The following is a 14,786-nucleotide window of genomic DNA, read 5'->3' as shown; positions in this document are numbered from 1 at the left end:
CATTCTTTATATGTTTATGTGTAAAATAGTACAGTGCCTCAAATTGTTGTTGATATTCCAATACTGAACTAGGCCCTTGTACCAAGGCCATGAATTTAGATTCCTTTCTGTCCTGCACATTTATGGTAAAATAGTTTCTATAAAAGACTTCTACAAATTGCTCCCAGGTGGGATGTGGATGTGTAGCTAACAATATGGGTCTGGTAGCCTTCCACCACATATGAGCTTCATTCTACAACTGATAAGTAGCACATAGAATTTTCTGCTCATCATTGCATCCCATAACTGAAAATGCCTTCTCCACTCCCTCTATTTATTTGGCAAGAGCCAACGGATCATGTGTCACTCCACTGAAGTATGGGGGCCGATACTTCTGAAAATTTTCCATCAACTGACTGATATCAATCCATACTTGAACTACTAGAGGGGTTTCTAGAGTCTGTTGCCTTATTATTGTTCCAATGGCTGGTGCTGCCTGAGATGCTTGTTCTCTAACAGTCTAAGTAGTGGCTAGAGGTCCAAAAGAAAAAAGAGGATTGGGAGTACGAGCTGCTGGAACTTGTGGAGGTGGTGCCATAGATGCATGATTTGCTAGGGATTCTTTGGCACATATGGCAGTAGCTAACTTTTCAACCATTGCCCTTTGTTGTTGTTTCTGTTGTTGCTGTATGTTCTGCCGCATAGTTTGTTGCAGACCTTCTTGAATTCCTTGTCCAGCTTCTGGAATCTTGCTTCAATCCATAAATGGACCTCTACAACTTGCACACTTTTCCTTCATCTTCTTGAGAGGAGAAACCCACTGGCTATTTCATGCAGATTTCTTCATCAAGAAATCCGTTCAGAAAAGCAGTCTCAACATCCATCTGCCAGATCTCATAATCAAAGTGAGCTGCAATGCTAAGTACAATTTATACTGATTTCATCATTGCTACTAGTGAAAAGGTCTCATCATAGTCTATACCCTTTTGTAACTAGTATAGCTTTGAAATGCTCAACTTTTCCATCTGTGCCTCTCTTCCTCTTGAAGATCCATTTACAACCAATGGGCTTAATGCTAGAAGGAGGATCAACAAGAGTCTAGACGTTGTTGGAATCCATCGAGTCTATTTTAGAGTGCATAGCTTCAATTCACTTGGGCGTATCCACATCCTTTGGTGCCTCTAAGTATGTCATTTGACCGTCATCCTATTCAACTCCCACCATGTGGAACACTTCTATAGTTTTTGATTCCTTTGTAACGAGAGTGAATCTAGTGGTAGGTTTAAGAGTTCTTCCACTATGTCGAGGCCCTACCAGTACATGGTTTTCAGTGGTCGGGGTTATTGGTCTCACTTCTGGGAGTGAGGGTTTAGAGTTATCTGATAACTCATGAATCACTACAGGTTCAGTCTTCTTATATAAGAATTCCTCCTCAAGGAATGTAGCATGCTTGCTAACAATGGCCTTCTAATCAACTGGGTCAAAAAAATAATACCCTATCATGCCTTTGGGATATCCTAGAAAATGGCATCTTAAAGTCCTGGATTCTAGTTTGTCTGTCAGTTGCTTTCGCACATGTGCGATGCAACCCCACACTTTAAAGTGTCAGACACTGGCCTTGCGCCCTTTCCATATCTCAAATGGTATCTTATTTACAGACTTACTAGGAACCCTATTTAAGATGTAGATTGTCATTTCTAGAGCATATCCCTAAAAAGATAGAGGCAACTCACTATAAGTGAGCATTGTCTGAACCATATCCAATAGGGTTCGGTTGCGTCGCTCGGATACACCATTTTGTTGTGGTGCTCCTGGGTTTGTTAACTGGCTAACAATCCCCTCAGTCACTAGGTAGTTCTTAAACTCATTTGATAGATATTCTCCACCATGATCTGATCGTAAGGACTTAATGTGCTTATCTAGTTGTCTTTCGAATTCTGCTTGGAATTCTTTGAACTTTTCAAAGGCTTCCGATTTCTTCCGTATTAGGTAGATATAACCATATCTAGAATGATCATCAGTGAAGGTGATGAAATATTCAAAACCATACCTAGCCTGAATATTTATTGACCCACACACATCAGTGTGTATTAGTTCTAACAAATCTGTGGCCCTTCTTCCTTTACTAGGAAAGGGTGTCTTGGTCATCTTGCCCTGTAGGCATGACTCATAGGTAGGTAAAGGTTGGACTTCTAAACTTTCTAGCAGCCCATCCTTTACTAGCCTATTGATTCGGTCTAAATTGATGTGACCTAATCTTAAGTGCCACAGATATGTTTGGTTCATTGGAGCTGATTTCCATTTCAAATCAGTATTTGCAACTACATTCATTTTAATAGGGCAATCTAAAAAATACAAATCACTTTGTAAATAACCCGATGCTACAAAACTATTATTAAAATGAATAGTTAAACTAGTATTAAAGGAGAAACTATATCCATCCAAAACACGTTTAGATACTGATAAAATCTTCCTCTTAAAAGAGGGTACATAGTAACAATCCTTTAAAACTAAAATACTAAAATCAAATTCTAAATATAAATCTCCCACAGCTTTTGCCGTGGTTTTAGCTCCAGTGCCCATCTGTAATCGCACCTCATTCTTTTCTAATTTCCTTGTTTCTTTAAACCCCTGCAACACATTACAAACATGAATAGTGGAACCAGTATCCACCAACCATGAATTGGTGGGTTCAATAGTAAGGATTGACTCATAAAGAACATTAACATCAAATGTACCTTTTTTAGGAGCGTCCTCTTTCTTCTCATTTGACTTCTTGTTTTTCAGCTTAGCTAGGTATACACGAAAGTTCCTCTTCTAGTGGCCTTTCTTATGACGCTCAAAGCAAGTGTCATCGGCTTGGTTTCCCTTCTTTTTAACTTCTCCCTTGGGCTTGGAATTGTAATTCTTCTTACCTTTTTTTCCTTTCTTCCATTTCTTCTTGAAAGAGGCCTTTGCCTAAGTGGTGTTCACCTCTTTCTTGACCACACATGTCTTCTCTGCCTTCACAAGGGCATTTGCCAATTTAGTAAGTGGCAAAGCTTGTTGACTCAATTTGTAAGACAAAACAAACTAATTATAGCAAGGAGGTAGAGAGCGTAGTACTACGCTAGTTTGGTACAAGAGGCTGAACTGTGTTCCCAAAGCATCAAGCCTATCAAACAGATTTGATAGTTTCATCACATGATCCATTACTGAACTTCCTTTGGTATGCTTTAGGCTGTGGATCCCATCCACCAAGTCATGGTGCGAGTGAATAAATTGCTTGTTGAACATTTCACCAAGCTTGTCTATCTTTGTATCAGTAGTTTAGACTTCCTTAATAAAATTCCTAATGGACTTATCCACTAAGTTCATAATGTATAGGGATGCCTTAGAATCCTTAACTTGGAAATCATTATAATAATACACCTCATCCTCGGTGGAATGATTATCAGGAGTAGGAGGGCAGCTTCATCAAGCACTGAATAGAGTGATTTTGCCTTAAGGAGTAACTTAATATTGTAATACCAATCTACATAGTTTGGGCCAGTCAGTTTGGTCTCATTTATGAGTGAAAGTAGTCCGGAGTTAATTGTAGTCATTGTTAATTATCTACATTGCACAAGAATAGCATTACATGAATTAATTACCATTATTCTCACTGACAAATTGAGCAACAACATAATGGTAGTGTTCACATTCAAGTCTCCCCCTTGACTTTGGAATGTGGATTCGAAACTCAAATCAATGCATGAATAATTTTCGTTATCGGTGTTAATTATCCATGACTTGATCTAGTGAACTAATCTGTCTGCCTCCAAGGCCTCTAATTTATTTGACCCCTTGAATGTCATGCCCATCACCTGTTGGCTAGCATACACTCAAGTCATGCACATACCCATTGCATCAGTTAGAGCCAAGGAAAACTGAGGGATGGCCCACTATTACGGTGCACCCCCACCATCCATCCTCTTAACCTATCCAAGAGGAGTGCAATACACTATGCGACACAAGTATGCCATTATTCTGTCGGCAACTTAGCATACTCACATCTTATATTGTCTTCCACTCACCTCAATGGGAGATCATGGATATATCCACTAACCTGGATTAATCCATATCATACATGCTTTTATAATAGAGGGTAAAACAAACATACAAGGAAACAACCATGGATAGCAACATAAAAATATTAAAGTGATTATGGGATGGCTTAGTTAATTCTTTAATTAACCCAATAAACCCCAATGTGCTTGTGGGCACATTAACTATGCCAAGGAAGTAGCCATTAGCTCCACGATATCTTCTTTTTGCATCTCTTTTCTCTATCTTCTTCGTTGATCACCATCAACACGTTCAAGGAAATCTAATCTCCACTAAAATTATATTGATAAACCTAGGGAAAAACTATACATCTTTATTTCATCAAACAGAGACCTCTGATGAGAAACCAACCCACCATCTTGGGTTGCCCATGAGAGTGGGGTATATGGTTCAAAAAGATAGAGAAGAAGAGAGAGAGAAAGAAGCATCACATCTATTCCCACAACACATTTATAAAAATACATCACATGTAACCATGCCACCCATGTATAATTTTTCCAATCTCATGATCATCAATTTCACATAATTAAATAAACACATACATAAACACTTGATTGGAACATGGAATATGGATGAACTATATCAAAAAACATTAAACATGCAAACATTAATCTTCTATTAATACTTGCATAGTAGCATAATCTATGTCAACCAATGACATAAAGTATATTATTTTTCAAAACACCTTTTGAAAAATAAACCATGGATCAAACCCATCATCTAGGTGCCCAAAAATATATAACAATTATATATTGACAATATAATGGTGACAATATGAATCATATTCATAAAATAAATAAATAAAAATAAAATAATAACTCATCCCATAAGCGGGACCCAGCATCATGTAAGACTAAAAAATCAACCCAACACCCAACCTAGCCAGGTGGAGGGGTAGCCCACGTATTGACACATGCAAAGAGGGGCCGCAGCACACAGGTGAGGGGGAATGGCACCCTGGTGAGGGGCAATGGCATTCATACACAACTATTCCAATATACTAAGTAATGTCCATTCAACCATGATGAAACCATGATTTTAATGAATTGGAGAACGGCCTCTGATACCAATTTTCGGAAACAAGACTTTTCTTGTCCAACCCAATATGCACAGTAGAATTTCGGATTGATTCGGGTCGTTCTCCATATCATTAAAACCAAAAAAATATGATAACTAATTCAAAATAATGAGAAAAATACTTACAAAGAGCCACAAGCGAAACTCCTCCAGATAATGGTTCTTCCTCAGACCAGTAATCAAAGTTTTGAATCTCAAGTGTGCATCCGGTGCAGTTTATTGAGCTTTCGAAACTTCACAAGTTTCAATTGACTATCAAATAGCCCTTCTCTTTTCTTTAATAGTGCAACTTCTAACTTACTTTTCTTCCTTGTGCAGGAATTAGAGTTCAACACTAGGGTAAAGAGAAGAGAAGAAGAAAGATAGAGAAGTAGAAAGAGAGAGCCAGAAGAGGAGAAGGAGAATGGGAACCCAAAAAATGTTGGCATCCCATTTCACTCTCCTCCCTTTTATATAATGTGGAACATTAAAGAAATTTAATTAAGAAACTTAAACTCTTTTAAGTTTCCTAAAACTTTAATTGTAAGAAAGAAATTTAATTAAGAAAATTAAACTCTTTTAAGTTTCCTAAAACTTTAACTAGTTTAAGTTTCCTACAACTTTAATTTCTTTATTATTATAATAAAGAAATGATATCCTTCAGTTTAGGAAAAAGCCTAGTGAGTCATTTTCCAAACTTATGAAGAGATTCAAGGATCTACTCTAAGAATGCCCTCACTATGGCCTAGACTTATGGCATTTATGTCGAATAATTTATGAGGGTATTGATTACCCAACGAAACAAATGATAGAGTCTATGTGCCCTGAGGGATTCACATCCTTTATAGATGAAGGAAAGGCATGAGAATTCTTACTTGACTGAGCTAACAAAATCCGAGAATGAGAATCAACCTAAGAGAGTGAAAGAACCATAGGAGGAAAAGGATATTTTGTGGATGGGATAGTAGCCAAGGAAGCCCATTTGGATAGCCTAATCAAGAGAATTGAGGCTATTGTTCCTAGAGACCCATCATCAGTCAATTTGGTTAAGATTTGTGCTTGGTGCCAGTCCCTTGAACATGTCATAGAAGAATGCCCCAACACCTCTAGGGGCACTTCTAATGATAGTGTTAATGCCTTATACCAGAATAATCCATATAGTAACACCTACAATCCAGGATGGAGAAATCACCAAAATTTCTCTTAGAATCAGGGCAACCAAGCAAGGCCTTCCAATTTCCATAATCAAGGTCAACCTAGACTCCAAAGGCCTCCCTTTGCACAACAATATTTTTCCCAAAATACTTTTCCTAGGTCAAATATAGGACCTCAGGCTAGTTTTCCTAGGGCCCCTCTCCTATCATCTTATCAACAACCCCCTGGGTTTACCAACACTAGAGAGGCAAGCAGAATAAGTGACTTGGAAAAAAATATGGCCCTCCCCATGACAAGCCATCAAAATCTTACGAGAGAACTCACTTAAGTTGTCTCAATTATGCATGAGAGGGAGAAAGAAACTTTACCCAGTCAATCAAAGCCTAACCCTAGGCATCATCAGCCTGTTACTTCATAAACACCAACTAATGCAGCACTGAATATAGTACAAAGTCAGACCCAACAAGGGCCCTCTAACCAATGTAATATTGTTTATGCCCTTAGGAGTGGTAGAGAGTACCAATAGAGCATTCCTAAATCTTCCCCTTCTATTACTCCTGTTAACTCTCCTTCAGTTGAGGACACAAGTGTGCCTCTTGTTCCAGGTTCGTTTGATGAACCTAAAGATTCTTTTAAAACTAAAGATGATTTGGTTGAGGAAACCAAAAATGATTCTTCTGAAAAATGAAAAATCCCTAATAGTCCTTATGTTCATCCTATCCCATTTCCTAATCACTTGGTACACAAAAAGAAGACTGCTTCCATGGATAAAATTTTAGAAGTCTTCAGAAAGGTAGAAGTGAACATCCCCCTTTTGGATGCCATATCCCAGATCCCCGCCTATGCAAAGGTACTAAAAGATTTATGTATTCACAAACGTATCACTAGTGTGCCCAAAAAGGCGTTCTTGGTAGGTAACATTAGTTCCACAATTACTCAACCTATAGCAGCCAAGTATAAGGATCCAGGGATCCGTACCATATCTTGTGTCATAGGCAACACCTATATTATGCATGCCTTACTTGACCTTAGCGCAAGTGTGAATCTTTTGCCTTACCATGTGTACAAGCAATTTGGACTGGGATAATTGAAAGCCACTGGAACTCCTCTTCAATTGGCAGATAGGTCTGTTAAGATTCCTAAAGGGATGGTTGAGGATGTCTTACTAAAGGTGGGGGAATTTATTTTTCCTATTGATTTCATTGTGTTAGATACCAAGCCCTTCTTAAGCAAGGATGAGATCCCAATAATTCTAGGAAAACCATTATTGGCTACGAGTAATGCATTAATCAACTGCCGGAATGGTTTCCTAAGATTATCTTTTGGTAACAAAACTGTTGAGTTTAACATGTTTAGGATAGGCAAGCAACCACATATGGAAGAAGAGATCAATATGCTTGAGGATTTTCTAGATTTTTTTGATGATTTAGTTACCAACTTTGATATTGATTTTGATTCAGAATTCCAAGAGTGTATAGTTGAGTTGGATGACGATAGTGAAAATTTATTTTCTGAAGTCTTGAGTCTTCACACACCTGTGGAGCCCTTAGGACCCCTTTCCAATTCCATTCCTAAACCTTCCATAGTTGAGCCCCCTAAGCTAGATCTTAAGGAGTTGCCATCTAATTTGAGGTATGCTTTCTAGGGCCTGACCAGACTCTTCCTGTAATAATTTCTTCAAATTTGACTTCTAGCCAGGAAGAGGAGTTACTTAAAGTGTTAAAAGATAATAAGGAAGCCCTGGGTTGGACCATGACTGATATCAAGGGTATAAGCCCTTCTATTGTGCAACATCATATACATCTTATGGAGGATTCCAAACCATCCACGGAACCCCAAAGAAGAGCTAACCCAGTGATGATGGAAGCTATTAAGAAAGAGATCCTAAAGTGCTTGGATCATGGAATAATTTATCTTATTTCTGACAGCCAATGGGTAAGCCCAGTTCACGTAGTGCCTAAGAAGTCTGGTGTGACTGTAGTTCCTAATGCCAATAATGAACTAATTCCAACCCGTGTCCAATCAGGATGGAGAGTGTGCATAGACTATAGGAAACTTAATGTGGCAACCTGGAAGGATTACTTCCTATTGCCATTCATTGACCAGATGTTAGAGAGGTTAGCTGGACATGAATACTATTATTTTCTTGATGGATATTCTGGCTATAACCAGATCCCAATTGCTTTAGAGGACCAACATAAGATCACTTTTACATGCCCATATGGAACATTTGCTTATAGGCGAATGCCCTTTGGGCTTTGCAATGCCCCTGCTACGTTCCAATGATGCATGATTAGCATCTTTTCTGACATGGTCGAAAAATTCTTAGAAGTATTTATGGATGACTTTTCAATTCATGGGAATTCCTATTCTGAATGTCTTTATCATCTTTCTCAAGTTTTAAAAAGGTGCATATCTAATAATTTGGTTTTGAATTGGGAGAAATGCCATTTCATGGTTAAATCTGGTATTGTTTTAGGCCATGTAATATCCAAGGAGGGAATTAAGGTAGATAGAGCCAAAGTGGATTTAATTGATAATTTACCACCTCATCGATTTGTTAAGGACATCCGGTCCTTTCTAGGGCATGCGGGCTTCTACAGAAGGTTTATTAAGAATTTTAGTCAGTTTGCCCGACCTCTCACTTCATTACTTGCCAAAGATCAAACTTTTGAGTTTTCAAAAGAGTGCCTAGAATCCTTCAAACAACTTAAGAAGGAGTTGACAAATGCACCCATTGTTCAACCACTTGTTTGGACTGAACCTTTTGAACTGATGTGTGATGCTTCGGATTTTACCATAGGAGTGGTTTTGGGTCAAAGGATTAATAAGTTGCCCACTGTCATTTACTATGCTAGTAGGACCTTAAAGGATGCACAACTCAATTATACAATCACTGAAAAAGAATATTTTACGGTTGTGTTTGCAATAAAAAAGTTTTGGTCTTACTTAGTTGGTTCACATGTGGTGGTGTATACTGATCATTCTGCTCTCAGATACTTATTTCAGAAGAAGGATGCCAAAGCCCATCTCATTAGGTGAGCTTACTTTTACAAGAGTTTGATTTAGAAATTAGGGATAAAAAAGGAGTTGAAAATCTAGTTTCAGACCATTTATCTCGGCTTCCCAATTCCTTGATTGTCGATTCTCCAGTCAACGAGAACTTTCCAGATGAACAATTTTTTGTAATGTCCAGTGAACCATGGTTTGCTGACATTGTCAACTTCTTAGTTTCAGGTGTGACTCCGGATTACTGGTCCACCCAAGATAAGTATAGATTTCATTCCCAAGTTAAGCACTTTTTCTGGGATGATCCTTATTTATTTAAGATAGGTCCTGATCAGATTATCCGACGATGTGTTCCTGATCATGAGCAACATTCTATTCTCTCTTTTTATCATGATCATGCATGTGGACACTTTAGACCTAAGAAGACTGCTGCAAAAGTTCTCCAATGCGGATTTTATTGGCCCACTCTTTTTAGACATGCTTTTGATTTTGTAAGGCTTGTCCCACCTGCCAATCTTTTAGCCATATCAATAAGAGGAACATGATACCCCTCAACCCTATTTTGGTAGTTGAGATCTTTGATGTATGGGGCATCGATTTTATGGGACCATTCCCTAATTCCTTTGAGAATTTGTACATACTTTGGCAATTGATTATGTTTCTAAATGGATAGAGGCCATACCTTGTAAAACTAATGACCACAAAGTGGTGGCCCAGTTTCTAAAAGAGAACATTTTTTTCCGCTTTGGTGCACCACGTGTAATAATTAGTGATAGGGGTACTAATTTTTATAATCGGCCTTTTGAAGCCCTAAAGAAAAAATTTGGGTTCACCCATAAGTTATCTACCCCTTATCACCCCCAAACTAGTGGCCAAGTGGAGGTGTCTAATTGGCAGATCAAACAAATCTTGGAGAAAACTGTTAATCCCAACCGTAAGGATTGGTCCCTTAGGCTCATTGATGCCTTGTGGGCCCATCGAATTGCATTCAAGACCAACCTTGGTCAGTCTCCCTATCGTTTGGTGTATGGAAAAGCTTGTCACTTACCAGTTGAGTTGGAGCATAAGGCCTTTTGGGCCATCAAGAAGCTCAACTTTGATTTGTTTGATGCGGGAATTCATCGTAGGCTCCAACTATCTGAGTTGGAGGAACTTAGGAATGAAGCCTATGAAAGTTCTAGGATTTACAAGGAAAAGACCAAAGCTTTCCATGATAAACACATTCTACGTAAATCTTTTATAATTGGTGATAAGGTCTTATTGTACAACTCTTGATTGCATCTTTTCCCTGGTAAGCTTAGATCCCGATGGGATGGCCCGTTTATTGTCCATAATGTATATCCCCATGGGGCTGTGGAGATTTTGAATCCAGGAACAGGGGTAATTTCAAAGGTTAATGGTCAGCGTTTGAAGCCATTCCTCGAGTTTCCTACTACTAGTAGTGAAGAGGTCATGGATCTCCATGAACCTCTTTACACTGATGACTAACTTTTAATCAGGTATGACCCCCTTGCATTGTCTTTGTTTTTAATTCTTTCCATGTATTGAGGACATTGCATGACTTGAGTGTGGGGGAGGGAAACCAGTTTCTGCTTTTTCCACTTTGTTTTATTTGTTTTTCTTTTTGTTTTTTTGAGCTTGCTAAAGGATGAAGTCCTACTTTGGCTTTTGGCTAATGATCATACCATTCGGTTGCTTGATGTATGAAAATAAAAGTTTTGACTAAGGTACCCATTTTGAACATATAAAACCCTGTTGAGAAGAAAGAAACAAGCCTGTGTCTTGAGATGGGACTCTCTTTTGAAAAATAAGAGACTCCTGTTTTATGGTGTTGGACCATATGTAAGTCTGTGGGTTCCTTGTACTTTTGATTTGGAGTTGAGACCTTCTTTTTAATTTGGCATGGGTTGACAATGCACAATTTTAAATGAAATGTGAAATGTGGTATAAAGAAGAATAAGAGTTGATTCCCTTGGAACTAGACAGGGCATTGCGCCTCAGGAAGCATGGTGTTTTGATCGAAATTCCTAGGGAGGAAACTTCTGAAAGAACTCTAGCATCACTATCTTTGTGGGCATATGCAAAAAGCGAAGCTACATAGTAACTTGGGTGTCTGGTGTTTGCTCCACCATGTCATTCAGGCCAAAAGTAGTGGAGTAGAATAGAGTTTATTAAGCAGAAAAAAAAGAGAAAAAAAATGTGCAAATGTCATTATTGCTTGGTAACATGTTTGGTCAAAAACACTCCAACGCCTTAGTCATTGGTTCCTTATTTCTTCACAAGTGGTTTTGCCTTAAGATAAGGATGTTTTGGAAGAGACGAGGTGAGTTCCAAATTAAGAAATATGCTAGTGCCTGGAATTGATAAAGGGTAATAAAAGTTCAAGTGTGGGGGTCCCTTATAAGAAAAATTATCTTTGCTCCGGATCGGTATGAGCCTTACCTTTAGCCAAGGTTGGGATTTATTTATTCTGAATTTTGGGTGTATATTCACTGCAAACACCCACGAGACACAACTCGTCCACTAGGGGTGACCTAGGGGTTTAAAGGCTTGTTGCACATGCTAAGTACAACCGTGATTCCTACGAAAGTGAGTTAGGGTTTTTTTTGTTTTTATTCTTTTCTTTTTGTTTTGCTCGAGGACTAGCAAAGTCTAAGTGTGGGAAAATTCTGATGAGCACATTTATGTGTGAAATCTAGGGTAGTAAAACATGCATTTTATATATTTAGAATGGAGCTACCTTGGGTTTTACTCTCTTTTTGTAGGTTTTGTATTTTAAAGGCTTTAAGCATTATCGGACGTCATATCTCTCCAACAATAACTACCTAGTGTAGTTGGTGAGCTATGGTGTGCAAAATTCCCTTACTCACCATGAGGTCTCAAGTTGAATCTCATGGTTGTCTTTTTTTGGAGAATTTTGTTGAAGATTTCCTACTTTTCACTCACTTAAAGCACTAAGGGCATGGAGGGGATTTCCACATCAAATTAGAAGCAAGGAAAGTCATGGAAGGGTTCCTGCGTAAGAAGAGAAGAAAAAAGAAAAGGAAAGAAAAAAAAAAAGGGAGAAATAAATCTTGTCCAAATCTTCTCTCTCCTGNTTTTTTTTTTTGGAGAATTTTGTTGAAGATTTCCTACTTTTCACTCACTTAAAGTACTAAGGGCATGGAGGGGATTTCCACATCAAATTAGAAGCAAGGAAAATCGTGGAAGGGGTTCCTGCGTAAGAAGAGAAGAATAAAAAGGAAAGAAAAAAAAGGGAGAAATAAATCTTGTCCAAATCTTCTCTCTCCTCCACATCATCACCAAAAGATTGTCCAAATCACACAAAGTAAAAAAGAAAAACCCTCCCTTGGAGGGAGAAAAAGAAGAGAAATAAATTGAAAAAAAAAAAATTATAGGAAATTTCTCCAAGTTTATTTCTCTCCTCTCTCCTCCCCCTTAGCACTTTTGGTCTTAAAAGATCTTACTACCAATTGTGGGTTTCTCCCTTTTAGGAAAGAGAAATTTGTTACTCTACCTCCCCATTCCCTATAAATACAACTCATGTAAGAGGAGGGGAGACACTTCATTCTTCTTCTAGGTTTTTTTTTTTTAGTTGCTCTATCTCTTTCTCTAGTTTTCTCTTTCTCTAGCTCTAGTTCTAGGTTTATGCTTTAAACACTTTTGTAAGTTCTTTTTATTCAATTAATGCAAGAACTTTTGTTTTTGATTCAGTTTTTTTTATTTTTATTGTTTAAGCAATTGAAGTTGTAATTTTCAAGTTCTAGTTCTAGGCTTAGTTCTAGGTGACAAGAACAAGCTATGAAGCATGTCTTTCAAGTTCCATTTTTTTTTCTTTAGATTTGTTTTCTCTAGTACTAGAAATTTCAGATTTGGTTTATTCCAGATCTGGTTTTTAGTATTGGTAGTATCTCAAATCGATCAAGTTTTCAGTTCAAGGATTGAAGTTCAAGTAAGTAGGCTCCTCAATAGTCTTCTCTCCCCCCTCTCATTCCCTCTTCTGACTACCCTTTCTTTCTTAATTTAGGATTTTAATTTCAGTCGTTATATTACTGCTATCCCTTTCCCCCAAGGTTCATGGCTAGTGTATGTGTTGTCTTTGCCCCTCCTAGCCATAGAACCATCAATTTATTGCTTTTATTTTAATTGTCTCCCTTTCCCTAAAGCCAAGTAGAGTAACCCTTGTAAGAGTGACTCTCTGGTTAAGTAGGGAAGCTCATATTATGATGCATCCCTCAGGCTAAGTAGAAAAACCTACTTGTGAGTCTCTCTCTAGCTTTATCTCCTTTCTTTTACTTTATTTTTTCCCTTTATTGTTTTTTTTTTTAATTGCATGGGTTGTTTATTTTTTGTTATTTATTTATTTAATTTTAATTGCATGACTTGCGTCTTTAAATTCTTAGATGACAAATGGTTAGGACGTTATTTTAGATACATATGTTTAGGACGGTAGCTAGAATTATATCACAACCATTAATAGGTTCACTTTCACATTATTAAAAGAAAAAAAAATAAAGTGGCTGCTCTCCCTGAGTTCGACCCGTAGCTACATTGATCCGTACGCTTGCGGTTACATTTAAAATCTCAAACAAGTTTTTGGTGCCATTGCCGGGGGGACAGTTCCATGTTATTTTTCGCTTTCTTTTAGTAAATCGGAGTGCTTTGTTTTGTTTTTTCTTTTCTTTTATTGAATTCCTGAGAATAACAACTTGCAATAATAGTTGTATCGGTAGAGGTCGCCATGCCTCACAGTATGACAAAGATAGGTTTCGCCCCATAGTAGTACCTCAGGAATTGACCTGAGCAACCCCGGATCCCTGCCAGTAAGCTCCCAAAAAGGCAAAAAAATCAAAAAAATCAACAAAAAAAAATCATAAAAAAAATCCATTGCTATCGATTATTTTGTGCTTGTCTTACTCTAGTTGTGGGTAGTTTTCTGTTGAAGGAGTGTTAGGTGGATACGTAATACTAAGAATTGGTTAGAAAGAAGAGATCCAACAAGTAGTGACCCTATACGTTTGCTCTCTTTAAAACTTTTCAATGTGGGAGACCAATAGCAAAACCCTTCACCTAAATCTTTGAAAGATAGGTTCTACCCTACGAGAACAACCCAACCTTCCTGCATAGTTCTACCACAAGCTCAGGGCAATAATTTTGAACTCAAATCTCAATACATCACTATGTTACCCCACTTCCATGGGTTGACCTCTGAGAATGCATACCTATTTCTAAGGGAATTTGAAGAGGTATGTATTCTAATTAAGATCCAACAGCTTTTTAATGATGCTGTTAAGCTTAGGTTTATCACTTTTGTATTGAAAGACCAAGCTAAGAAGTGATTGTATGGGTTATCCACAAATTCTATAACCTCATGGGAACGTTCACAGTTGTCTTCCTTAAGAAGTTTTTCCCAACTCACAAGACCAATAAGCTTAGAAGTGATATCCTTCAATTTAGGCAAAAGCCTAGTGAGTCATTTTCCAAACTTATGGAGAGATTCA

This window comes from Macadamia integrifolia, unplaced genomic scaffold (genome assembly GCF_013358625.1).
Source record: "Macadamia integrifolia cultivar HAES 741 unplaced genomic scaffold, SCU_Mint_v3 scaffold86, whole genome shotgun sequence".
NCBI lineage: Eukaryota > Viridiplantae > Streptophyta > Magnoliopsida > Proteales > Proteaceae > Macadamia > Macadamia integrifolia.
This window is presented reverse-complemented; position numbering follows the sequence as displayed.